Source organism: Gopherus flavomarginatus, chromosome 3 (assembly GCF_025201925.1).
Source record: "Gopherus flavomarginatus isolate rGopFla2 chromosome 3, rGopFla2.mat.asm, whole genome shotgun sequence".
NCBI classification, from domain to species: Eukaryota; Metazoa; Chordata; order Testudines; family Testudinidae; genus Gopherus; species Gopherus flavomarginatus.
In genome coordinates, this window is record NC_066619.1 from 76113569 (window position 1) to 76140943 (window position 27375).

General features: G+C 40.3%; 1 protein-coding gene and 1 long non-coding RNA gene across 2 annotated transcripts in view; one reads left to right on the forward strand and one right to left on the reverse strand.

The window, feature by feature from the left end:
* The window catches only part of TNFAIP8 (TNF alpha induced protein 8), an 84919-nt gene that overhangs the window by 15660 nt on the left and 41884 nt on the right, over positions 1-27375 (forward strand). The window lies entirely within an intron of this gene.
* Positions 25682-27371, reverse strand: LOC127047624 (uncharacterized). Its single transcript, XR_007773424.1, has 3 exons — positions 27138-27371; positions 26412-26720; positions 25682-26217 (listed from the first exon to the last, which is right to left on the reverse strand). It is a non-coding gene; the product is annotated as an uncharacterized LOC127047624 (long non-coding RNA).

Sequence of the window (27375 nt, forward strand, 5' to 3'; positions counted from 1 at the left end):
GCAGCAAGCGCTGGGAGGAAGAGGGGAGGTGGGGACATAGCATGCTCAGGGGAGGAGGCGAGCTAGGGTAGGGGGGGAGCTGCCGGTGGGAGCAGAGCACCCACCAAGTTTTTCCCCGTGGGTGCTCCAGCGCCTATGGGTGACAGTATCATACCATGATGTCCTTACTTCTGCGCTGCTGCTGGCAGTGGCTCTACCTTCAAAGCTGGGTTCCTGGCCAACAGCCACTGCTCTCCATCTGCCCAGCTCTGAAGGCAGCGCCATTGCCAGCAGCAGTGCAGAAGTAAGGTAGCAGTACTGCAACCTGCCCTACAATAACCTTGTGATCACCCCACAACTCCTTTTTCTATCAGGATCCCTACACTTACAACATTAAATTTCAGATTTAAATAGCTGAAATCATGAAATTTATGATTTTTAAAATCCAAGGACCGTAAAATTGACCAAAATGTACCGTGAATTTGGTAGGGCCTTTCCTATAAGAGGAAATAAATTTGGTGGTGGAGTATAGCAAAATATCCACTTTCTTTGTAAGTAGGCAAACATCATATGTAGAGAGACAAGCACTTCTCGATTTAACTGGGCTCATATTAATGTTGTCATTATTACTGTCCTCTTACCAAATCTCAAAATGAGACTTGAAATATATGCTTGTCTTTTAAGAAGTTATAAATAGCATGATCAGCTGTTTTAAAAACAAACAAATCCTTTTGCATTTTCAGAGAGGAATCACTTCAAGTTGCTGTATTGGCATACATTACTTGGGGTTTTGGGAACCCAAAGCAGTGGTAATTTAACTGTTTCCCTCCAGGCAGTGTCACAAAGAAATCAAGGGAACACAGCACTTCTGGCTGATGAAAAATTGATACAAGTAAGCGTGCTCTTATTGAAATTGCTATTTATTAGATTTAAGCGTGCACAGACATAAACAATAGGTTTATAACATCTGAAATAATTGCCTAGATTCTGAGATGGTATTGAATAATTAGCAGCAGGTCATAGCAATTTCAGTTTTTAAAAAAAATTTAAAAGGAGATCCTATAAGACTTGCAGAATTAACTTTTTAGTGTTTGTCATTGAGGCTGCTTAACCAGTCTCGTGTGTCCCTAACAGTGGCATTAAATAGCCCCTCTGACCCCCAGTGAGGTTGGTGACCCGTTTGTGTTTGAGAACAGGTTCTTAAAAAACAGACTTTTCTAATGTAATGAAAACAGAAATTTTCACAACAAATCACAGGACACTGTCTAGTTGAGTATCTGGTCTTTGACAGTAGCCAGCACAAGATGCTTCAGAGGAAGACATAAGCAACCTGCAGTGGCCCAGTATGAAGTATCTGCCTATAATAAAAATGGATTCAGACTTGTCTACACTGAGAATTATCTGTTGTTGACAAAAGGTGTCAGCAATGGGTGCAGCAGAGCTGGTGCTGAAAATGATTTAACCAGGACAAATGTGTTTAGATCTGTTTTAGAAAGAGTGTTGGTAAAAATGTACTTTGAGCAAGTCTAAAGCAAGCTGAAAATGGCTGCTGGAACCAGAGGGCAAAGGCTTTTAACATTGTAATATGCAGTTATGTTCGTTTTGTGTAACAGAGTTCAAGAGCTCTTCAGCATCTTAATTCTTAAATCAAGCTTTCTTCCACTGTGTCAAAATAAACTTGCAATACACAACAGAAATTACACCTCTAGCCCGATATAATGCTGTCCTCGGGAGCCAAAAAATCTTACTGCGTTGTAGATGAAACCACGTTATAGCGAACTTGCTTTGATCTGCCGGGGTGCGCAGTCCCGCCCCCTGGAGCACTGCTTTACTGCATTATATCTGAATTCATGTTATATCGGGTCGCGTTATATCGGGGTAGAGGTATATAAAGCACTGTGTGGTAATTTATAACTGGGGAGATTAGACTGCTACTAGTCTTTGAAGAGAAAGCAAGCCGTCTTGCTGCAAATAACACAAGACAGGCAACTGTTCAGCCTAGAAATACTCTGATCAGGAGGGAGAGGCACACAGGTCTCCACCCAGAAAGGCAACAGCTTGAGAGTCAGAAGCCTGAGAGTTGGTGCCTTTACTGAACCACTGAGGGGAAATATGAGTGTATTTGCCCTGAACTGTGACACACCATATAAAACCTAAGGCAGATTTTGTCTGTATGATCTGTTACCTTACCTGCATTCCTAAAAACTCTCATGCTGATGTTTATAGGCTGTCTTGTGAGAGGAGGCAATGTTTTGTTTTTCCTATAGTTCAGTATTTCCCAAACTTGGGACACTGCTTGAGCTTTATGTTCTACAAGGCCTTGGAAAAAATATATTTCAACTTGTGTGGGCCCAGGGACATACTGGCCACTGCTTCCAGCAGCTTCCATTGGCCTGGAGCAGCGAACCACGACCAATGGGAGCCACAATCGGCTGGACCTGTAGATGTGGCAGTACACAAACCAGCCCAGCCCGCCAGGGGCTTTCCCTACACAAGCAGCGTCCCAAGTTTGGGAAACACTGCTGTAGATAGATCAGTGCCATGTTGCCTCATCATGGAGGAAATAAAGTTTGGGAGTGACTTTTATTTCAGCTCCTTGTGCTGCTGGATGCCAGGCATATAACAGGGGTAATACACAATAATTGGTTTTCCAAGGAATGAGGTGAGTAGGTGTGTGAGTGAGACGGTGGAGGAGAGAGAGCAGTCCTGTTTTTCCTGGCTCCAGTACAGGCTGGGATGGCCACAGCAGAAACTACTACACAGCAAAAGAAACTTGGAGTTATCGTACATGTGGGTGTGGCAATGGGGTAAATAGCCTCCATGGTTAAAGGTCCTAACCTCCAAAAAAGAGTTAGAAGCTCAATTTGTCTTCGCTAGAAACACTGCAACTATGTTGCTGTAATGCTTCAGCATAGACAATCAGAACAGTGATGGGAGGAGGTCTCCCATCCCTGTAGTTAATCTGTATTGCCGAGAGGCGGTAGCTAGATCAACAGAAGAATGTCTCCATCAGTCTCGCTCTATCTACACTGGGGGTTGGCTCAGCTTAATTGCATTGCTCAGGTGTGTAGATTTTTCACACTGCTGAGCAAAGTAGCTTGGTTGACCTAACTTTTTAGTGTAGACCTGACTTCAGATATGAAAAGTTGCAGTCTGTAACTTCAGACACTATGAATAGGGTACTGTATGCACGTATGGAACTGATTTTGTTCTGTCTCAATAGAAATGCACAGATTTTATAGTAAAAATGGTAGACACACTTCAGTATTTGCAAATGGATATCTGTTGGATTACCAATTGAAGGACTTTTTATATAAGCAAACATGCACGTATGTAACTCTGTTTAAATGCAAAATTATTTATTATAGAACATGCTTATCATTTCTTTAGTGAATACTAATAGAGTATTGGTATTAGTATTAGAGTATTAGTATTGGTATTGCTACCAGAGTCCCTTGGTAGCAAAAGCGTGATGACTTATTGCTGCCTGATCTTGGCACGTAAAATCAGAAGAAACAACAGGGATTTTATGGTAGAGACTCTTTGTGTGTGCACAAGCACAGAGTTGAAATATATTTTTTTCAAAGCCTTGTAGAACATAAAGCTCAAGACTTTAGGCTTGTTAAGGAGCACAAGGGTAATCAGTAATCTTGGCTGCATATTTTTCAATATTTTTGAAGTCTGTAATATCTGCCTGTCCACTGGCAGCTCAAGAGTTTTCATTTGTATGGTAAAGTCTTCTCATTTGGCGAGGAAGCTCGTGTTATGTGCTTTCTGAGCTGCTCCTTCCTAGGAACTTCCTGATTTTGGACCCCAGTTCAAGAAAGCACTTAAGCATGTGTCCAACTTTCAATGGGATTTAAGCACATGAAATGCTTTGTTGAATCAGGATCAGAGAGAGTGGAGGAGATACTCTAGGCTGCATTGCTGTCATCTGTGTCACACTAGATGGTATTTCAATGGTTAAAAATCCTCCAGGCCTTTAATCAAGGAGTTATTCTGAAGGGCTAGGGATGTATTCATAGAATCATAGACTTTAAGGTCAGAGGGGACGATTATGATCATCTAGTCTGAGCTTCTGCACAACGCAGGCCACAGAATCTCACCCACCCACTCCTATATCAAACCCCTAACCTATATCTGAGCTATTGAAGTCCTCAAATCATGTTTTAAAGACTTCAAGGTGCAGAGAATCCTCCAGCAAGTGATCCATGCCCCACCCTGCAGAGGAAGGGGAAAAAACCCCAGAACCTCTGCCAGTCTGCTCTGGAGGAAAATTTGTTCCCGACCCCAAATATGGCAATCAGCTAAACCCTGAGCATATGGGTAAGACTCACCAGCCAGACACCCAGGAAAGAATTCTTTGTAGTAACTCAGATCGCACCCCATCTAACATCCCATCACAGGCCATTGGGCATATTTACCGTTAATAGTCAAAGATCAATTAATTGCCATAATTAGGCTATCCTATCATACCATCCCCTCCATAAACTTATCAAGCTTAGTCTTGAAGCCAGATATGTCTCTTGCCCTCACTCGTCCCTTTGGAAGGCTGTTCCAGAACTTCACTCCTCTAATGGTTAGAAACCTTTGTCTAATTTCAAATCTAAACTTCCTAGTGTCCAGTTTATATCCATTTGTTCTTGTGTCCACATTGTTACCAAGCTTAAATAATTCTTTTACCTCCCTGATATTTATTCCACTGATATATTTATAAAGAGCAATCATGTCTCCCCTCAGCCTTTTTTTGGTTAGGCTAAAGCCAAGCTCTTTGAGTCTCCTTTCATAAGACAGATTTTCCATTCCTCGGATCATCCTAGTAGCCCTTCTCTGTACCTGTTCCAATTTGAATTCATCCTTCTTAAACATGGGAGACCAGAACTGCACACAGTATTCCAGATGAGGTCTCACCAGTGCCTTGTGTAATGGTACTAACAGCTCCTTATCTTTTCTGGAAATACCTTGCCTGATGCATCCCAAGACCACATTAGCTTTTTTCGCGGCCATATCACATTGTCAGCTCATAGTCATCCTGTGATCAACCAATACTCTGAGGTCCTTCTCCTCCTCTTCCAACTGATGCGTCCCCAGCTTATAACAAAAAATCTTGTTATTAATCCCTAAATGCATGTCCTTGTACTTTTCGCTATTAAATTTCATCCTATTATAGAACAAAAGTCCAACAACTTATCCATGGCCTTTGCAGCTGTGACTAAAGCACCATAGTGTGGTATGTTAGCCATTTCCCCCTCACCACAGGGCCCTCTGACCTGCAGTCAGAAAAGAGTCAGGGTCCCCTCAGCCAGGGAGCAAGGCAACCAACTAGGGCCAGCAGCTCAAACAGAGCATATCTTCTTACTGATCACAAGAAGCAGTGAGATCCCCCTCCTAGTCTGGGGCAGGAGCAGCCAGTACCAGTGGCAAGCAATCCAGCCCCAGCCCTCCATCAATTTAGGACAAGGAGCCACCAGGGTCAGTGTCTCAAGGAGCTGCCAGATTTACTTGGACATAAATGCGGGGAGACACCAGATATATCTAAGAGCATAACAATTCCTGTATTCTTAAAACTTGTTCCATGCTGCAACCTTTGCCGTTTTTTATGTTCTAGTAATTCAGGACATCAATTGTTGAGTATGTTCATAAGGTCATAGGTATTCATTGAATGTGTAAGTTATGCTACTTTGTTTACATGAAATCTGATTCTCCATCCATTTACTAAATATTATGCCAAAACAAATGTTCCAAAAATGAGAAACTTCAGAAACGTGTCATCTGTTTGATTCAGTTGTGTCTCATCATCTGCATATCATTCCAGTTTGGCATAAGAAACCTCTAGAAGTTGCTCTCTAGATTGAGAATTTTATCTACTGAAACAGACATTGCTAATTGTGATAAAATGAATACTTAATAAGGAGGAATGCATGGCACCTTCCTTCTCCTCCTCCCTTCACCCCACCCTATTTCCTAGGAAAAAACAAGAATGATATTTCTTAATACATTCTCTAAGAAATCATTCAGTTGATAGAATTCTGGTGGGGGAAAAAAAAATCTCCAAATTCTAGGAGCAGGCAAGGAATGATTAAAAAATGAATGCAAGTTTTCTTCTCCAAAAGTGGACCCGTTTGTTGTTTTATAGTTAATTATTCTTTAATTCCCACGCAATCAACTCTTCCTTCTGAGGACTCATTAGATTAAAATAATGGAAGCTGCTATGCATGAAGATTTTGAATTGGCTTCCTATCAATTAGGCTATTTGCTTTTCTATCGTTTTGCTCATTAGTTTGTACTACAGTATTATTGAAGAGACTTCAGAAATGTAATTCAATGCCAACATCTTCTAAACAACCAAGAAATTACACCTTTCGCTAGTTAAGATTTTTCAAAAGTTATTGATGCATCTCAAGATTCTGTTAAATTGTAGCTCAGTGCATGAAGTAAACTGTTTCTAGAATAGCTGTCTAGCTAAGATCTTGGACTGCTGACCTTCCTTCTAAATTACACTATTTTGCTTGCCCATGTAAGGGCAAATGTCTCTTTGAGGAAAAGAGACGTATGTTCATCTTGTATTTAGCAGTGACATTGAGTACATTTCCCAGAAAAATAACTGCTTTATTAAGAAGTTTAACACAACTGCATAAGGATAAGAGCTGGCATACTTAGTAAATTGTATTCAGCTAGTTCAGACTGGCTTGGCAAATACCCCTTACCGAAGGTCCACTCAGCAGGGTAATAAGTAACAACACTTAGCCATGGAAACACATGTGGTCGCCCTATTCACCCAGTTACCTCCTTTAGCGCCAATCTCCTTATGGGTTTTTATGAACAGGCCTAGGTTTTTCTGGATCTCGCATCCTGTCACAATAACCAGGGCAGCTCAGAAGGAAAGTTGTAACTGCAGGGTAACCCTCACTTCCTTGCCAGAAAGTTGGATACTCCCAAGAAAGGACAGAAAGTCAATATAGTCAATAGAGTGTAATAAACTGAAAGTAAATAGAACAGGGTAAAACACAATTCTCAAGGTCAGTGGTGCCCATGCTGATAATACCCATGAATTTCCCTAGTTGTGTAACATGATGAAGCAAGAGTAAAATTTAGTGGCTAGCTCTGGACTACTCCAAAATATCTTCTCCTCTCTCACAGTGCTCCTAGGCATGAGCATCTCATTGAGGACCTTCCTACTGGACAGGCTACCTTTTCTTCCCAGGATTTTACTTGTCAGTTATGTGACTCTACTCTCCTCCTTTCTCTCGGACACTGCTCCTCCTCTAAGCAGGTGTCAGCTGGCGAGCCAGGCACACTACTATCCTCCTCTGACTGACAGGGGCCCCTATTGCTCAAAAGTGTCTCTTCTGTCTCCCTCTTGGTTGCCTAGCAGACTGAATCTGCCCTTGACCCACCCCTGGCCCCTTTCTTCCTAGACAAAGTGCGCCTCTCTCTGAGTTACAAGCACACAGAGCCCCAGGAACCAAGTAAGGTCCTTGGGCGTTACACACAGATTAAGCATATTATTTTAGAGAACTCTAATAGGCATCTCAGTGACCCTGAGGGAATTATCAACTTCTCAGAGCTGGTTGACTCATTCTGTTTGTTACATAGAACTTGCTCCTCCTCATTTCTCGGAAACCCTGTTTCATTAAACAACTAATAATAAACCCTCACAGATTTAGTCTGTCGTGATGCTTCCTTATATGCGAGAATCTGGTTAACACTTTTGCTCTCATATCTGTAGTCCAGGGTCCAATATAATGGTAGCTTTTTTCTCCAATAACACGTTTTAATTTGTAGCATGGGAAAAGATTGAAACTTTCAATTAGATATTGTCACTCAACAGACTTCTCAGTCTGTTAAATGCCTAGCCTCTGATTAACATGAATTCTTACCCATACTGCCCTGTAGCAATTGGACCACCATAACCCAGGACCAGCTTCTGCCCTGCTCTGGTGACCTTTACTCTAGAAGAGAACCCTACTTTCCCATTGGAAAGGCCTCCCAGTACTATAGCCCTCCTGTGTTTCCTGTTGAACATTTGAAGTGCATAATGTCATTGACATAGAAGTTAGCATAAGAAAGGAAACAAGCTGGAAAACCAAATATAATGTGAAAATTGACTTCAGCTTTAAATGACTAAGATAATATTGGTGGCAGTTGAAAGAGAAACTTTTTGGCCTTTCTTTACTTGACTGTATTGATTATTTATGGTCAGCTCTGAAGCTTTCTTCATTCATTCATTCATTCATTCTCCTGCCCTTGGAGCGTAGAGTGCTCACTTGGAATCACCCATTTCCAGAGAGTATGGTATTCTGCCAGTGTTGTGGCCTGCTCTGTCTGAAGGCTAATGCAGACAAAGTTGGAAGCCACGACATCCTTCTAGGATGTGCAAATTAATCTGTAAGATCTTCTTTCCTCTTGCTAATTTAAAAACAAATCCTGGCTTTTAAGATTTCTTCCTCCCACCGGCCTGGTTTCTCTGGAGGTGGGTATTGATTGAACTGACAATGGGATAAACAGCCCAGAAAGAAGGGATGTGAAGGCAGAGCACATACCAAGGCTGGGCCCTTCCTCCTCCATGTGCTCTCCGTCTTTCATCGGACAACCGGAGCAGGGGAGAATTGCATGCTGATTGGACCTGCACTTCTCCCACCACCATGCCCCCTCCCCACAATTAAACCTCTTTCTGGTTATCTGGGGCAGCTTTGTTTCCTTTGCTAACTCACTTCTTCCCCCCTCCGCCGGGGTAAGTAATAAGATTGGAGCTGAGTTTTTAGGATACTGCAGGTCTGACCAAGTGCCTGTTTTGTGATCAGAAAGTATTTTTTCCCAGTGGGCTATAACTGGCAGAAGAGCACAAAGTTTTTTTCTCGGTAGCACTGGAAACTGGCCCTTTCAAGGTTTTGTACATGACTGTTCTTTGTGGCTGGAATAGGATGTGCCCATCTGGTTTATCGGTTGAAGCTGAGGATGAGTCAAATAACTTCAGACTGCTGCAGTGCTTTACAAATTAGTGACATTGCCCAGAGTTCTTGTCTTGGGCATAAACTTCACTCAACTGATGGACTTTTCTCTGATGCTGATTAAATATACCAGTTGTCAAATATGCATGTGGAAGCAAGTCTTCAAACTTGCCAAAAAATTACCACTTTTTTATCCAAGTTTGGTCTGTGCTGTCAGAAGCCATACCTTTCAGCTAAACTGTGTTTCTTAATGAGGAAAAAACTCTTCATGTGAGGATCATTTCCGTTTTTCCAGATTGTTTCTGTCATGCCTAAAGTTCTTCAGCAGAGTATTTTTGGTACAACCACTGATAGCAATATCTCCCTTAAAATTTGTATTGTTCATTTCTTTTGGTCCTTAGCCATTCTGCAATGCCAAATCTCTGCAGCATAATCCAAGCACATTCAAACTGATTGCTGAAACAGGCCATTTTCGTTTGTTGCTTTCAGTAACTTGTGGCTTTTTTTGTTATAAAATACCACTACCTCATCCTTTCTGCCAAGTTGTTGTTAGGAGTACGATTATTTAAATGCTCAGAGGTGACTACTGTTTGGAGTACAAATATTTGAAGGGCTGAGGTAAATTAGAAAAATACTGCTTTAGTAGTGTCATTAAAAATGGAACTAACTAGTTCAAGGCAGTTTAATATCTTCCTTTAAAGCCTCCCCAGGGATGCACTGGACGCTCAACCAATTTTGAAGTGTTATCTCATCAGAACTAACTCATTAGCTGATGTAGCCATGTTGGTCCCAGGATATTAGAGAAACAAGATGAGTGAGGTAATATCTTTTATTGGGCCGGCTTCTCAGCTTGTGGCTTTCACCGAGAGAGGTTGGTCCAACAAAAGATATTTTCACCCACTTTTTCTCTCTATTATAATACATACATCTGTATAAGTTAAGGCATAATTAATGAGAAGAAGATATTTAGGAAATGAGGATGTTTGGGTAGGTAGATGTTAGGCCCAGATCCAGCAAAGCACTTAAGCACATGTAAAGCATGTGTAATTTTAAATATGTGAGTTGTCCTACTAACTTAAAGGGGACTACTTGTGTGCTCAAAATTATACTTGTGTTCAAGGGGTTTGCCAGGCTGAGAGCTCACTGATTGTGTTGCATAAATCAGTGTCCTATAAAATATACTTCAAATGTGAACAGGCTTGTGTGTGTGTGTGTGGTTTTTTTCCCCCCCATGGTGGAAGCCTTCCTAAAATGAACATAAGATTGAAACAAGATCTTTCTGTAATAGGTGGCAATTTTCTGCAATATCTTGGATGAACCTTATTGGATTAAGTTTAAATATTTTAGGAGCCCACTGTAAAAATTCAAATGTACGTGGAATTGTGTGGAATGTACGTGGAATTGTGTGGAATTTATTTAGGAGAAAGACAGGATTAATGCAATTGGTGGAAACTATTGCGTTCTTCAAAAGACTGTTGAACAATGTAGCAGACATGACTGATCTCTTGGGACAATGCATCTAAAGTGAAATTCCTAGCAAGTACTGGGAAGAAGGAGACTGCAAACCCCCACCTTATGTACTTAGCCTTTGAAACCTTGCCTGGGGGTGGGAGGGTGGAATGGACTTTTGTCTGCTGATAACCTGTTACATGAGGACAGTTCAAAGACCTCCAAACTGTATAAGGGATGGACTAAACTTTTGATGAGAGTTCTTATTCTGAGAAAAGAGTGTGATTAACTTAAATCCACATGAAACACCCTGGGAAGGGTTTCGAAGGACTGCTTCTGCCAGAGCCCATGTTGGAGGGCGGTGATTTCTGGTAAGCTTCTTAGCTTGCATGTTGAGATTTCTTTATTGTTTTTTTGATGTTTTCTCTTTATTGCTTTTACCTTAAGAATAAAATATGCTTGCTTAGAAAGTGCTGTGTGATAACTTATAGCAATTACACTGTTAACCCTCTCTGAGGAGAGAAATGACGCAGGGCTGCTTAGGCAGACCGTCTTGCTAGGAATAACGCAGTGAGCCGTTCAGTCTGGAAATAGCCCAGTCAGGAAAGGGAGAGAGCCTTGGGTCTCTCCATCCAAAACAGGCAGGGGCTGGAGAGCTTGAAGCCCTGAGTGTGGATGCCCTTGCTGGACCAAAGAAGGGGGAATACAGGTGCAGTTGCCCTGAACTGTGACACCCTTGGACTATGGGGAAAAAGTTAGTGAAATATCAATAAATAATGAGATTCTTTGTGGTGTTGACAATAAATATCTTTTGAGAGTGAAATGGAAAAACAGGCATGCCTGGTGTCTAAGAAAATGCTGTCTGCAGAATACACTGGAAGAACTGCTCAGAAATACATAATCCTTTATGTAAAGGCTGTCATAACTTTAGTGGAATCAGCACGACTTTGATTTATCTGCCATTTACATACTGGCTATGCAAGCTATAATCAGATATAGGCAGCTTTACTTTACAGTCTGATCTTTATAAAAGATTTTTCCAAAATTCTGGATTTATGAATTTTTGTTTTTATGCTTGAACCTTCTTGATTCTATTAACCTTTGGGATTGTACTCTTTCCTGGCCCCTTCACCTTCCTTTTTAATATATAGAAAAAATTCACACAGTCAAATGAAATTATATTATGGGATGGCTTAAACTGACAAAAACTTTAGCTTTGAGGATGAAACTCAATCCTAACTAATTCTGTAGCCAAGTATTGCACCTGATGTGGTCTTTAGCAGGATTCTCTGAATTGTGAGTGACTCTCAAATACCATGTTCATCTTGTTTAGTAAGAATGTTTCAGCCTTGACTCGGTATTTCCTGGCTTTTCTCAGTTTCTGAACCTCTGATCTGTTGATATGTCTGCATAATGTGTGTATTTTCTTATTCTGTATGTAGCTACTAGTGTCACTTCTTGCATGATCTGTACTTCTGCTATGTGTATATTGTGACCATGTACAATATAACTGTTATACTTCCCAACCATGCCTAATCTTTAAAGTAAGTAAGGCCTAAAAATATATATTTTTGCAACTTATTTTGGAGGAACACACAGAATCTAGTGACAAGTAGCTCTTCAGAGTGAGACAGTGAATTGCTGCTTTAAGGACTGGTGCAGTGTCAGCTGCCAGGAAAGTAATAGCAATGCACTTCAGGCCAGATTACTACCCAGTATCGTGGCTATTCCGACATCGAGGTAACAACTGAACCAAAGAGCTTCATGTTTCAGAAATATTTATCATCCCTTTTTAGTCTGAGCAAAACTTTTATGGGAGAAGCACACTTCATTATCAACAAATTGCTGGGGAGATGATCAGATATTTATGAACAGCTTCTATGTTTCCCCAAGTTAATATCATTGGAATAATTTAAAGGGTGTGGTAGATGTTCAGATATGCTAATTCTCTAAAACCAGTTCACATTATACTTGGATTGTTCCCAAGTTCAGCAATTGATGATGGGGGGGGGGAGTGGGAAAGGAGGGAGGGTATCCCTTTGTTGTTGTTAAAAAGACTAACTAGAGGGTAGAAACAAAAATTTGCTACACAGAAAGATGTCTGTTTTAAGAAGAAAGCTAGACTAGAAATTCTAACCCAAATACATCATAACCAGAGTCCCAGTTGTTTCCCTGCTGACAGTGTGTGTTCAGGGAAGTAGTAACTGAGGGTGTTAGATCTATGGCAACAACAGCCTTTCCCCAATTCCATAGAAGGTCCTCTGTGGAGTTTGAATTTTTCAGATTAGTATGGCCAGGGCCACGCAGATGCCAACTGTCCATGACATCTTCCCACCAGAAACCCAGGGGGGATTACCTGTTTAAGATACCGGTGACCTGTTGTCTGTCTTGTACAGGCTATTCCCTTCAGTGTCAAAAAGGCTTCCTTTGAAGCACGAATTAATATGGGTGCCAGAAAATAGCATGGCAGAAAGCCCCCAATTTGAAAATTGAACTCACTCTGTGGGATGGGGCAAGCCCACCACTTGTCCAGACAGTATGATTTCACAGAATCTTAACAGTTAAAATTCCTTTTTCTGCTCACATAGGGAAAAACCTAATTAAAGGAGAATATAACCCTAAAACTGTGAGCATTTCCCATTCTCACATGTGACTGGACTTACACAATGGTTTGCGCACATCACTCTAGAGTTATCTGTGATCAAAGGAGCCAAGAACCCTGACTCTTTTTATCTTAGCTACCAAAAAATTAATTATTCATATTGTTAATTTATCACTGTTAAAAAGTAAGTAGTCAAATTTTTAAAGCAGTAAAAAGAATTTTAACTAACTTTATACATAAACAAAATAGAACTTAAGTTTTTTTATAAGCAGGTATGTATTTAGGCAAATAACATCAGATTTTTATCATGCTGTTGTGATTTCACAACTAGCATTATTGATTATGGAGGGGGTGTGCTTGTGACAGAAACACTTACTAGATCTATGTGAGATAGACAATTATATAATCTTCTGTGACCTGGTTTTAGAACTACCTGGGTTAGCATGGACTTGTGAATAGCTGTGCTACAGGTTATATGGGTGGACTGGAATGGTGGTCCGTGGACTAAAATGCTGAACACGTTCAGTTAATGTCAACCTTTAAATTCCACCAAAGTCAAGGTTCAAAACAAAACTTTGCTTTGAAAATAATTTTATTTGGCTTCCACAACTGAACTAAGGTTACTGGATAATTTTATTACCTGTGTGCATATATGCATTTTAAAAATAGAAATGCATATACCATTTTGTTGGGACATGCCAGGTGTTGAAGAACACTCACATTTGTTGATGAGCCTTGTAAGCACTGGTGGCCCTGTCTGACCCCCATGAATACTAGTGGCTGATTTTTCAGAGGCATTAGTCTGTACCTTTTGTACAGTCACCAGCCTTGGTTTTGAGGAGGGTTTTTTGGCTTCTTTGATCACAGATAACTTCAGAGCAGGCAGGTTATTCTTTATTTCTTCAGTGCTCAGTTCCATACAGAACATAGAGGAGACATGGTTTTGTTTGGTGTGTCTTAGTTAGTCTGTAAGTAATTTGGGGATAGGGTTGTCTCATTTAAGTTTTGTGAAGTAAATATGCACCACACAACACAGCATTTTCAGTACTATGTCACTAATTTAAATATGTATTTAAATCAGTAATCAGAATTTTCCTATATAAATAGGCAATACAATTCTATTACACAGTGTACTTGTTATCAAGAAGATAGTTTTAATGTAAAATGGGATTTTTTTCACTTGAAACAAGTATTACAACAATCTAGGTTACATGGGTAATGCATAGTTACTTTCAGATGACAGCATGCTTATTTCGGTGGTCAAATAGGCTTATGTTGTGCTTTCAAAATAGGCTCTCAGGGGTCTTTCAAAATATTTTAAATATAAATATATGTTAAAGGGGGTAAAGAGAAGTGCATGCACAATTCTTTTTTGGCTTGGTGTCAAGACTGATTCCCTGCTCTGGCACTTTGAGTGCAGAAGGTGGGGGCCCGCAAGGATTCTAAAAATTAATACTAGCCACTCCAGGCCGATATTAAACTCCCAAGGTTACAGCTTCTCTCTGACCTTGGATGGGTAGATGCTGCCACCACTCAAATGCAAAAAAAATGCTTGAACCCAGGAAGGGGCACTTGGGAACACACACACACACACACACACACACACACACACACACACACACACACACACACACACACACACACACACACACACACACACACACACACACACACACACACACACACACACACACACACACACACACACACACACACACACACACACCCTACCTTCCAGGGAAGAGCTGAGAAAGAAAACAAAGGAAACTAACTAACTGTTGCCACCAGCTAGTCCTAGTCAAAGAGGCTTATGCACAAATCTCTGAGGACACCAAAAATCCAATCCTGTTCTTAAAAAAGGTAATTTTATTAAAAACAAAAAGAAAGAAAATACATCTGGAATTTAGGCTTTTGCTAGATGTTAAAAGAGCAATTCCAAAAACCAAGCATCCAAAATAGCTTTCTTGGGGGGGTTCATCTTAAAGGTTACAAGCAAATAAAAGCATATGGGGTTAGCACAGAAGAGTCCACAAGCCAATAAAATAAATAAAAGAAATAAATCTAATCGCATCTTTTTAGACATTCCCTAATATTACCCATATATATCTGAGCCTTCAGATAAGTAGGTTTGAGATATGAATTGATAATCTATAATCATGCCTGGCTTTATGCTTATAGCATTGCTGCTCCCTCCCTACAGCCCAGAGTACAACAGACAAAGGGAAAGCTTCTTTCCCAATTTTAAAAAGTTCTACCTTCCCATTGGCTACTTTGGTCAGGTGCCAACTCCTTTTCTTTTACCTGTGGGCTTGTTAACCCTTTACAGGTAAAGCAAACAAAGATCAGACCAAGAGGGATTTTTACAGCTAACTGGCTGGCTGGGTGTCCATCAAAGGGAGCTACTTCCCCTCGCCCTTCATGTATAATAGGTGTGTTTTCACATGCTTACACGTGGATAGTAGATGCCAAAATCTTTTTTTAAGAACATATTAGAATTGTGCACCCTTTCTTTTGAAAAGCCCATGTGGTTGAGGCATGCATTTAAAAGAAAAATGTGTATGAGCTGGAGTTCAGTCTGACAGCTCAAACTGGATGGAAGATATGAGGGAAGCAGAGAGCATGCATATTTTCTAATCTCTGCAGAGTACTTTGAGCATGAAAAGGCACCTCAGCCACTCCCAGTATAAACTTCAGTGTAGAGCCTATGGGTTCTGCTACCTGGCCCTCTGATTTAGAAGTCACTTAATTTTCTGAAGTCCATGTGAACTGATCATTGTGGTTTTTTGCCCTCTTTTTTTTTGGAAGTGCTTATGATCCCAAGGCAGGGACTCTGCAGATCGACTAAGAACTTCAATAAACCTTAATACCAGGGTGATTTGTGAAAGGAGATGCTAGGGATCGTCCAGGCTTAATATTCCCTTGAGATTTCAGGGTATGTCTACACTACAATTAAAAACCCACAGCTGGTCCGAGTCAGCTGACTCAGGATTGTGGGACTCATGCTAAGAGGCTGTTTAAATGCAGTGTAGACATTCGGGCTCAAGCTGGAGCCCAGGCTCCACACAATCCTGCCGGGAGGGAGGTTCCCAGAGTTTGGGCTTTAGCTGGAGCCTGTCTATCCTGCAGTTAAACAGCCCCTTAGGTTGAGCCCCATGAGCTCAAGTAAGATGACGTAGGCCAGCTGCGCTTTTTGAATTGCAGTGTAGACATATCCTCCAAGGCTATGTAGGGGTGCTCTTTTCCGAGCTCCAATCAGTCGCAATTTATCTGCAGTGCTTAGGAATGCTGCTGTGCCATACCACTACTGAGTTGGAGTCACGGGTACAAGCACCTGCCTGGGAAGATAATTTTTGATAGTATTGGGCCAAAAGCATATCAAGATGTAATTGCTGGAAGCTGAATCTAGATGAATTCAGACTAGAAATCAGATGCAGTTTTTAACATGGAGGGTTATAAACCATTGGGACAATGTGCTTACAGATGTGGTGGGTTCTCTGTCACTACAATATTTAAATCAAGATTGAATCTTTTTCTAAAAAATATGTTGTAGCTCAACCAAAAATTATGGGCTTGATGCAGGAATAATTTGCTGATATTCTATAGCATTTTCTGTTCAAAAGCTGAGACTAGATGGTCATAATGGTCACTTCTGGCCTTAATCTGTTAATCTTTGCTCTCTTTAGATTTAAGAGCCGTAACAGATCCCTATCTGAGATATCTTATGTGCATTGGTCTGGGTAGCTCCTAAGCCCTGCAGTAAACTTAAAGTTGTATACAGAGGAAACTAAGGAGATGGCAACAAATCACTGATCCCGTGAAGTGTTAAAGTGCTGGAGGACATTTCTGAGACTAGCAGACTGTGCACACTGAATCAATGCACGTTTGGTTGGCTAACCAGACTTAAAAGACTCTGTGGAGCTTTAGATTGAGGGTTTCTTCTCTCCCAGCTCCTCCTCGCCTTCAGATGGGCCCATGGAGTTTAGGAACCCCAGAGGATCCATGCCTTGTCACCACAGTTTTACAGTTGAGTTGAAGCTAGGAAGGCAAGGACACAGTGGAGCTCCTAAACTCAGCAGGTTCGCTGTAGGAGAGGAAGTACAGTAGATTCGCCTTGGAAGGCCAGGAACCCTCTCTAACGTGCATAAACATATCATGATGGACCAGTGAGGCATGATAGCTTGTAAATTGCACAGGACAATTAAAGGAGAGGGGGGCCTTGGAACCAGGAACCCTGCTGAGCACTTTATGAAGCATATGTTACAGGCAGCTAACCACAGTCATAAAATGCCCTTCCAGAAGACTCCTCCTTCCCTGCTCTGTTTCAAAAACAAAGAAGATCTGAAGATGTATTTTAAAATGGGAAAACTTAAATGATTTTAATTTTTGAAAACAAAAGTTGGAAAGCAAAAAAATATTAAGGTAAAACTTTAAAAACAGATTGTTTTGAGTATGGAAATACACAATTCACCTGTATCCACTTACCAGTTTCTAATTTAATTTTACCTTTCATACACTTACACTATAGACCCCCAAAGTGCTAAAAACAGAGACACGCTTTTTCAATAAACAGACTGTTGGACAAGGTGCAAGGTTGTAATAACCTTAGTCCCAGATCTGGACCTTAGCGTCCAAAATATGGGGGTTAGCATGAAAACCTCCAAGCTTAGTTACCAGCTTGGACCTGGTACTTGCTGCCACCACCCAAAAAATTAGAGTGTTTTGGGGCACTCTGGTCCCCCTGAAAAACCTTCCCTGGGGACCCCAAGACCCAAATCCCTTGAGTCTCACAACAAAGGGAAATAATCCTTTTTCCCTTCCCCCCTCCAGGTGCTCCTGGAGAGATACACAGACACAAGCTCTGTGAACCCAAACAGAGTGAATCTCCCTCTCTGTTCCCAATCCTGGAAACAAAAAGTACTTTCCTATTCCCCCAGAGGGAATGCAAAAATCAGGCTAGCAATCCAACACACAGATTTCCCCGATTCCTTCCTCCCACCAATTCCCTGGTGGGTACAGACTCAATTTCCCTGAAGTAAAAAAAAAAACTCCCACAGGTCTTAAAAGAAAGCTTTATATAAAAAGGAAGAAAAATAAGTACAAATGTTCTCTCTGTATTAAGATGATACAACACAGGGTCAATTGCTTAAAAGAATATTGAATAAACAGCCTTATTTCAAAAGAATACAAATCAAAGCACTCCAGCACTTATATTCATGCAAATACCAAAGAAAAGAAACCATATGACTTACTAGCTGATCTCTTTGTCCTTACACTTAGAAACAGAAGACTAGAAAGTAGAACTACTTCTCCAAAGCTCAGAGAAAGCAGGCAGCCAGAAAACAAAGACACAGACACTCAATTCCCTCCACCCAAAGTTGAAAAAATCCGGTTTCCTGATTGGTCCTCTGGTCAGGTGCTTCAGGTGAAAGAGACATTAACCCTTAGCTATCTGTTTATGACAAAGGTAAATACTACTGCTGTATAACACAGAGTGTGCATTTGGTGGCATAAACACTAGTGGTGGGGACGAAAATTAATGTTGTTTGGGCACCTTAACTATGTAATTCCATATTTCTCAATGTTTCATTTAAAGTTTTACACTACAATTTCTTAGCTTTTTCCAACAGATTTTTTTTCATGTCAACAATGTTTTAAAGAGACAAGGTGGGTGGTGAGGTAACCTCTTTTATTGGACCAACTTCTGTTGGTGAGAGAGACAAGATTTTGCACTCTCTCACCAACAGAAGTTGGTCCAATAAAAGAGGTTACCTCACCCACCTCGTCTCTCGAACATCCTGGGATCGATGTGGCTACAACAACACTGCATACAACAATATTTTGTTCCTTGAGTTTTTGATATACATACAGCTTTAATGATGCTGTAACCATTTTTTTTCCTTTTGCATTTGATTTCATTATGAAGTTATGCATTTCATCTTTCTCCAGTGTATAGTTATAGGGATGAATACAAAAGATGGTAGTAAAATTGTTTTATTACTGTATTTATTGTGGCCTAATATGCTGAAATCACCTATGACCAATAAAAACTTCTAACTTTTTTTCCAGCCCTGACTGTAAACAGAGAATCCTGTTATTACTGGTCAGACAGGTATCCTTGAATGTGCTTCTTACATGTGTGATCTTATGACCCAGCCTCTCCCTGTTATAGATTCTATTTTGTTCTATCTGACACATTAAAACTCCAAGTTTCCTGTTTCTGCTAGCTTTCAAATATCCTAGCCCATGTGAAGTGCTGGCTATAATTCTGCAGGGTATTTGAATAAGGGTTAAGTTATTTGTGTAATGAATGTTGAGCAACCATCTTGATTCCATTACAAAGCTGAAGGTTGGATCACATTTACAGTCAGTACTATGTTGTAAATACCCTAGTGGTTTATAAAACCAAATTCCCAGAACAAGAAGAATGACAGCTTTATTCTTCTGTTGACCAAACATGTTCACTGTTTGCAGTTTAGGTAAAGTTCTGTTGACTTTTTTGTGGTGTGAATAAGCTTTGTTACCTGGTTTAAGAAAACATAGCGGAACCCTTGAGTCAAACATAAATGTCAGCAAAGTAGCTTGACAGAGAGATGCTGGATCTTACCTCGGCTTCTCAGCTCATACACTAAACTTGCTATTATTTAAGACAAATTTTTTTTTTAATCCAAGACTGATGCTGAGATTAGGTAAATTTATTTAAAGAAAAAATACAAATTGAACATAGTGGATTTGTGATTATGAGGATTAGGTTTTTCCTTGTACTAAAAAGAGATGGTATTCTACTGCTTTCAGCTAATATGTGTTTCTTAAATGTTGCTCTTTTGGAACTGCTGTTACAGAGCAGGATAGAGGTAAAGGATATAATTGGCCATTATCATTTGACTTTAAACATCATCTTTGTGATTTTAGTGTGATTGGAGGGGAGAAAAATAAAATTTCTTGTTCCTTAGCTCTGAGAACAAAACAGAACTTTTAAAGAGGATCTCATACATCCTTAATGACTTCTTTTAATGTATCATACGTGTGATGACAGATAAAATAATTTCTGCTTGATTTTTTCCTCGGGCGCAGGAAGAGGAGATTTTGTTCTGCAGTTCAAGTGTCATACTTTAAAACTGTGGGTAGACATTTAAACATTTTTTCAGAGTATGATGGACATCTCTAATGGAGCCCAAGATAAATAAAAACTAAAATCTTATAAATTTTCCCTTTAACATCTTTGTTAGTATTATGTGGATCTGTATGCATCTACAAACTAAATGTGTTTTTCAAATAATTGTTAATTGGCATTGCATTTTAAACCTATGCGACTATCACACTCAAGAAAAGGATTATATGTTAAAGGATATTAGTTAGGTTTATTATTTAAATATTGTATCTATCACTATAATAATAATTGCAATGGTGACTGCTGTCAGTCGGGTTTGCATGATGGCTTCCTTTCTAACCTCTTCTTTTCAGTTGCTCATAATTTTCTGAAAATGTTCACATTTTGGGTGGAAATTTTCAGGCTTTTACTCTGTCTGGAAGTAATTTAGGTCATGTCTACTCTACAAACTTTGTTCAGTGCAAGCTACGGCGGCATAGAGCCGCTGCAGTTAGTTCATTGAGTGTGTGTGTGCATACTTGGCTCCTTGTGTTGGCACTGCACTTACACATCAGGAATGCTTGTGACAAAGCACAGCATGATGCACCATGACACGGTGTCCCAGTGCGTAACTTGCCATCATCTGGTGCCCTATCTTGTGCGAAATTTAGGCAATGCACAGTGGGGCAGAAACTAGTCATGCAGGGAGTGATTAGGAGCAAGAGATTAAATTCCAATAACACAACTTTCTCCATCCAGATCCAATAACTTTTACTCCTTTTTTAAAAAATCCCACAAATCCGCTTGGCACCTCTTGCTGTCCACCATCTCTGACAGAAGCATGGAGCCTGCACAGCTCTGGACTGTTGTCATGACTGTTGTAAACACTGGATGAACAATCCTCTGGTATTTGGAGAGCTGCAGGAATACCCACAGCAGTGGGGGATGTGATGATTTTGTGGAGCACAGGTTGCTTTTGCTATAGCAAAAAAGAAGTTCAAGGTTTGAATTAAAGGAGGGAATTGTTCAGCTGCATGAAACAATACAATTTTGACCTGTTTCCATGGGTATGAGTGCAGGGCACTGGCACTGTTTTCCACAGATGGTGGTGATTTTAGCTGATATCTTGCTCCTGAGAGTAACAAAGGCTCAGAGAACACAGTTGCTACTGGCGTACCAAAAGTGTCTTACCATGGAGGAAGAAGTAAGGCTGCCATCCCTAGAAACCTTTGGGAGAGAATTTCAGAGGTCCTCCATGAAAGCTTCAGCTAGATCTCTCTGGAGGAATCAGTGGGCATCCCTGTGTACATAAACTAACTGGTGTGTATGGCTCCACCTGGCTAACTCTACAGAGAGATGAAAAGCAGATAACTCTACCTCTCTTTGTTGTACCGCTACCTTTTCTAGTACAAGTAAATTAAAGAAAATGAATACCTGTGTTCTTCTGTGCTGGGTTTGGGTGCTGTCTGTATTTTAAAACATTGTAATGGGAAATACATTCACACACTTAGCCAAGGTTCCTTCCCCTGCGTTGGGCTCTTCCCACGTTTGGCTGTTTTAGAGTGACCTAGACTGCAAAGTCTCAAATGGATCCCAGCATAGTGGGAACTCCTGGTCACGTGTTTCCCATCCTCCTCCTTGCTGTTCATGGCAGGACTCTGTGTTTTGGGCTCCTCAAAGGTATACACAGCACTCTGTGGGGCACTAGTGGGGTGTCCACCAAGTATGGCATGCAGCTTGTTGTAAAGCAGCAGGTTTGCAGCTTTCCACCAAATCTACTGTTGGCCTCCCTGGTCTTCTGGTATGCCTGCTGGCAGGGGACCCTGCCACTCTGAGCTATAGGGGGAGGAGAGAGGGACCCTGCTGTTTAGAGTCCCCATGAGTGGTGGGGCTCAGAGGGGCTCCCCATTTTGTCATGGATATTTTTAGTAAAAGTCAGGGATAAGTTAGGGCTTCCATGAATTTTTCTTTTTTTCCTGTGACCTGTCTGTGACTTTTACTAAAAATATCCGTGACATAGTCTTAGTCTTAGTTATGACCTTTGAAAATTGTATGCTAAAATGTTTGTGCTGCCACATACACATTGCTAACGTACCTTTGTAAACTTCCACACCTGCCATACATTTTTCATTAGAGAGTGCAATTTAAGTCATGAACAAGGAGGTCTCTGACGAACTTCAGAAGCTTTGTCAGTGAGGAAGACCAGCAACTCAAGGCAGAAAATCATTACAGTTAACTTTAAAAAACAAAGACAAAAGAACCCCATGAACTGGAAAGCCAGAAAATATTCAGGCTTAACTTTTAAAGAAACACTGAAATACCTTAAATGTGCATTTTCTGTACCCCAGCATGAACTCGTTTCCTGTCATGTGCACCCTTCTCATAAAGCATAACAGTGAATGATATGTATCATAATCTTAAATCTTGTACTGAATTTGGGAGTTTAATCAGGTACCCACTTGCCTTTACTGTAAATAATATGTGCAATTCTTTCTACAACTTTAGATACACGTGTAGTAAACTGTACATGCAAGACAGACCATGGATTATTTTTATGAAAACTACACAATGCACCTGTGTACATAATAGATTATACTTTAATATGTACAACGTAGAGTAGTAACAGATTACATTTCAAGATCTGCGGGCCACCTAGGTGGCCCGCACAATTAGCTTTCTTAGCTCTTGAACTGCAAATAATACACTTTTGCAGAGTATGCAGAGTAGGTTAGTTTTGTAATCTATTTGCTGTGCCCCTGAAATGCCTTGAAGGAGAGCTGTGATGCTGATGGAAAAGAGAACCTAGGTTTGAGCAAAAATTAATACATATCTGTGACAGAAGACAACTTGTCTTCTGAAAAGTTTTCTGTTAGAGATACTGGACCTTATGATGATGAAACGAATGTAGTATAAAGGAATGGAAATAGGGATGGGTGTATGTAATTATGTATATATAAATATTGGAAAAATGCATATGCTCAAGTAAAAAGGGACTATGCATTATGAATACGTGGCAGCCAAAATAGTTAAGGCTGTATGTGCAGCCTTTGACTGTGGCATATGCTACCTTTGCAACTTTAACATTTCTTTATATAGAATTTTTTGGTATGGGATATATGCTAGGTCCTAAATCTTGTATGACACGGAGTGGAAATTGAAATTTTTTTCAAATATAGTCCCATGCTGTGAATGTCCTATCTGTTTTAGAGCAAAGAATGTTGTGTTAAAGAAGATTGATTTATAGCCTAAAGAGCTTTCAGTAATCTCTTTGTGTGGCTGTATAAAAAATTAATTTAACATGAAAAGTTTTTTGAAGTTAAACTGCAACAGACTGACTTTTTAATCCCTATTTTGGCTTTACATGCCCTGTTGAAGTTCAGTTAAGTTTCTTTAAACAAAGAACTAGTATAAAATAAATTTTAAAAGGGGGAAAAATGGATTTTTATGCTCAGATATTTCCCAGCCATTATCATGTAACTGTTGCCACCTAGTGGTACTGTATAAAATTAATATAGCTACAGCACCCGTATTAGTCACAGATAGACGTCAGAAGTGAAAATGTGGGCTGTCACCTCTCATCTTCTGTTCCATTTTACCCAGAGTTTCAGCAGGCACAGGCAGGGGGTGGGTTTGCACGGTATGTTTTAAACACAGGACTCAAAGTGCAAGGAAATGAAATCTGTTGCCAAGTCTGCTCCCAAACTTTTGCATGCAAGTCATTAATCTCTATCAGTTTCTCCTTTCTCCAAGATGAGAATAACTACTTGTGTTGTAGGAATTGAGTCTAAATATCTGTAAAGTATTTTGAAACCCATGGATGAAAAATGCTATAAAATGCAGAGTTGCATGTGTACATCTTTGCATTCAACTTAAATACTCTTTCCTGCTCACCCACTCCCCACAAATCATCATTAGTGAGAGTAGAGGCTGTGTAGTATTTCCAACTTTTGTATCCTACCCCATCTACATATTCAGCAGTTCAGTGACTGATTGATTCAGCCACTTCTGCTCCTGTGAACCTTAACTTTTCCTGGCAATTGGAAGTTTCTCTGATTGCACCTCAGAGTTCCCCAGGTGATTCTGAATGGCCCAAGACACTTAAATGTTGTATTTCAGAGTAGCTGCCATGCTAGTCTGTATCCGCAAAAAGAACAGGAGTACTTGTGGCATCTTAGAGACTAGCAAATTTGTTTGAACATAAGCTTTTATGGGCTACAGCCCACTTCATCGGATGCATAGAATGGAACATATAGTAAGGAGATATACATACACACACACACACACACACACACACACACACACACACACACACACACACAACACGAAAAGATTAGAGTTGCCATACCAACTCTGAGAGGCTAATTAATTAAGATGAGTTGTTATCAACAGAATAAAAATTTGTGTAGTGATAATCAAAATGGCCCATTTCAGATAGTTTAACAAGAAGGTGTAAGGATACTTAACATGGGGAAATATATTCAATGTGTGTAGTTGCTCAGCCATTCCCAGTCTATTCAAGCCTAAATTGATGGTATCTAGTTTGCATATTAATTCAAGTTCAGCAGTTTCTTCTTGGAGTCTGTTTTTGAAGCTTTTCTGTTGCAAGATTGCTGCCTTTAAGTCTGTTACCAGAGAGGTGAACTGTCCACATATCTATTCAAGTGACATCATCATAGGACCTAATCATATCAGCCACGCCAGCAGGGGCTCATTCACCTGCACATCTACCAATGTGATATATGCCATCGTGTGCCAGCAATGCCCCTCTGCCATGTACATTGGACAAACCGGACAGTCTCTATGCAGAAGAATAAATGGACAGAAATCTGACATCAGGAATCATAACATTCAAAAACCAGTAGGAGAACACTTCAGCCTCTCTGGTCACCAAATATATTAAGAGGAAAGGATACTACTCCATTGTTATACAGGCCCTTGTGGATCACCTTGCCATAGTTATTGACACCTAAATCAGATTAATGGGAAAGGTGCATGATGCCAGGGTATTTCATAAGTCTGGCCTGTTTTAACCATGGGCAAGCTTGTACATTGCCCCCAGCAATACACAGTCATCAATGGAGTGTTCATACCAACTGTGATTTTTAGGAGAGCCAGTGTTCCCTCTGCTAATGTGGTTGATGAAATCTTATCCTGATGTGCATCAACATGACAATAGGCAATTTTACTACATGCTAGCAAGTTGGAGGATGGTGATAGAATGTCCCTTTGGTCTAATAAAGGTGAGTGGTGCTACTTGCAAACTCAAATGGGTTATAGTGTCTTTAATATCATACATGTGATATAACATGGTTCAATGTTTCACACTATGTTATCTTATGGGAGAATACTCTGGGTACGACTGAGTTGGTGACAATTTTGAATCAGTGTGTACTTACAGATGACCAACATATGAATCTTACTGCTACATGGTCTGCTACAGCCAAAGCCATAAGAGATGCCATTTGCACTTGCGTATTAGAGCTGTACAGTGAGTACGCTGTGTGTTAATCGGATTGCATAGAACATTTGGAGTGTTGTGTATGGTGTATTGAGGCCGTTGCCTTGTATTCAAATGTAGAGCTTAGGCAAGCATTAACAATTCCTTTTAATTCAACTGTATTGAAATTTATTGATGCTAAAAGAGTAAGCATATCAGCTGCTGTAACTTGTTGAAAGTACGTGGAAGCATAAGACACACACAGTTCATAAACAATGCAAATCATTAATGTATCTATCTCTTTCTGGCACACTGGATTCAGTATAGAGTGAAGCTGTTACTGTTGATGCTATAGTGATGCATGCTTAATTGACTGGCTCCCCTGGGAATTGTTCTGTTTTGATAGTAGTAATGGGGGGCTCCTGGGGCTCCTGCTTCCTGGGGTTTCATCCCCATGATTCATGGCCCTGAGTAGTCTATGAACCATGTTCCTATGAAATTCCAAGTCTCACTTCTTTATTTCACAGTCATGGCAGAGATACTCTACAGCAGGTTCTTCTCCAGCTCCAACTTTTCTGATAGTTTGGAACATTCCTTATGAAGCTCTATTATCAAGCCGTCCCTGCTCCTGTCACATTGCCCTCAAATTCAGGATTCTTTTACTGACACTGACAGGCATCCCTTGACAAGTCTGTGATCTTTGCACCTGTTCCTGACAGGCAAAGGAATAAATGTTGGTGACTGCCCTTGAATTCATGTAATTCTATTCTGTCTATGCAGCAGCAAGTAAAAGGAACAATTTTTATTTCTAAAGAATTCTATTCCCTTTGTATTTTCATTCTGCCATCAAACATCTCTTCTCTAAAGGAGCTATCCCAAGAGAAGAAATTTTTGCGTTAATTTTACCTTCCAATGACCCAAAACATCTTTTGAGGGGAAGGGAGAGATATCTGGAGCCATTTACTGGAAGACATAGCAGCTCTGGTGATTATATTGCACACTTCTCAGGCTGCTGCCACCCTACAAGATGATGTGCTGCTTCAGATACCAGAATGGAAGAAAGACCAATTAATTATTCCAGGCTGAGTTGCCAAGGAAATCTTTCTGTGACTTGTGAGAGAGCAACTGATAATTTCTTGGATAGGCATTGCAAATTACAATGGCAGCAGAGGGAGTCTTGCATTACGAAGGAATCTTGGAGACCACCTGGAATTTCTAATGAGTAAAAAATTTATATTTTATTACTCCTTAGGGACGGATCAAAATCAGATCAGTAATAAACCAGTTTCTGCCTAGTAGCAGGGTATTTTAATGTGCAGCTGGTTTGGGATGACAGTGATTGGCTTTAAACATAGCTTAATGGCAATTTACAGTTTGGCTGGGATATGGCCACAAACTTTTTAGATCTTTTATATGAATAACTTTTTTTCATGTTATTAAAAAATAAAAACATTACTGCGTTCAGCTGCTGTAAGATGAATGCAGGGACAGGGAGATAGATGAACTTGATGGCCCTGCATGCACCCTCAGCTGAAGCCAAAGCTAGAATAGATGATTCTATTATACTCATTATTTTGTAATATCCTTCATTATAACAAAGATGTTCCAATCATCTTATCAAGTACTCCTCACCCAGCTTCTATCTATTCAATGTGTCCTAGTCTCTCTTATTGTTTGGATGTCCAGGGTGCTGGATGGGTCTTGTCTTCGCAGACATCCAAATTCCGAACCCACACTCATTTCAATTCCATGGATGAGTCCATGCTGAAATGGGGCTCTCTGCTTTTGTGGGTGCTCAGGATGCAGTCCAGTTCAGGTAAAATTGACTTGTTTGGCAGCACCGGAGGTCTTACTCTTATCCCTGACTTTC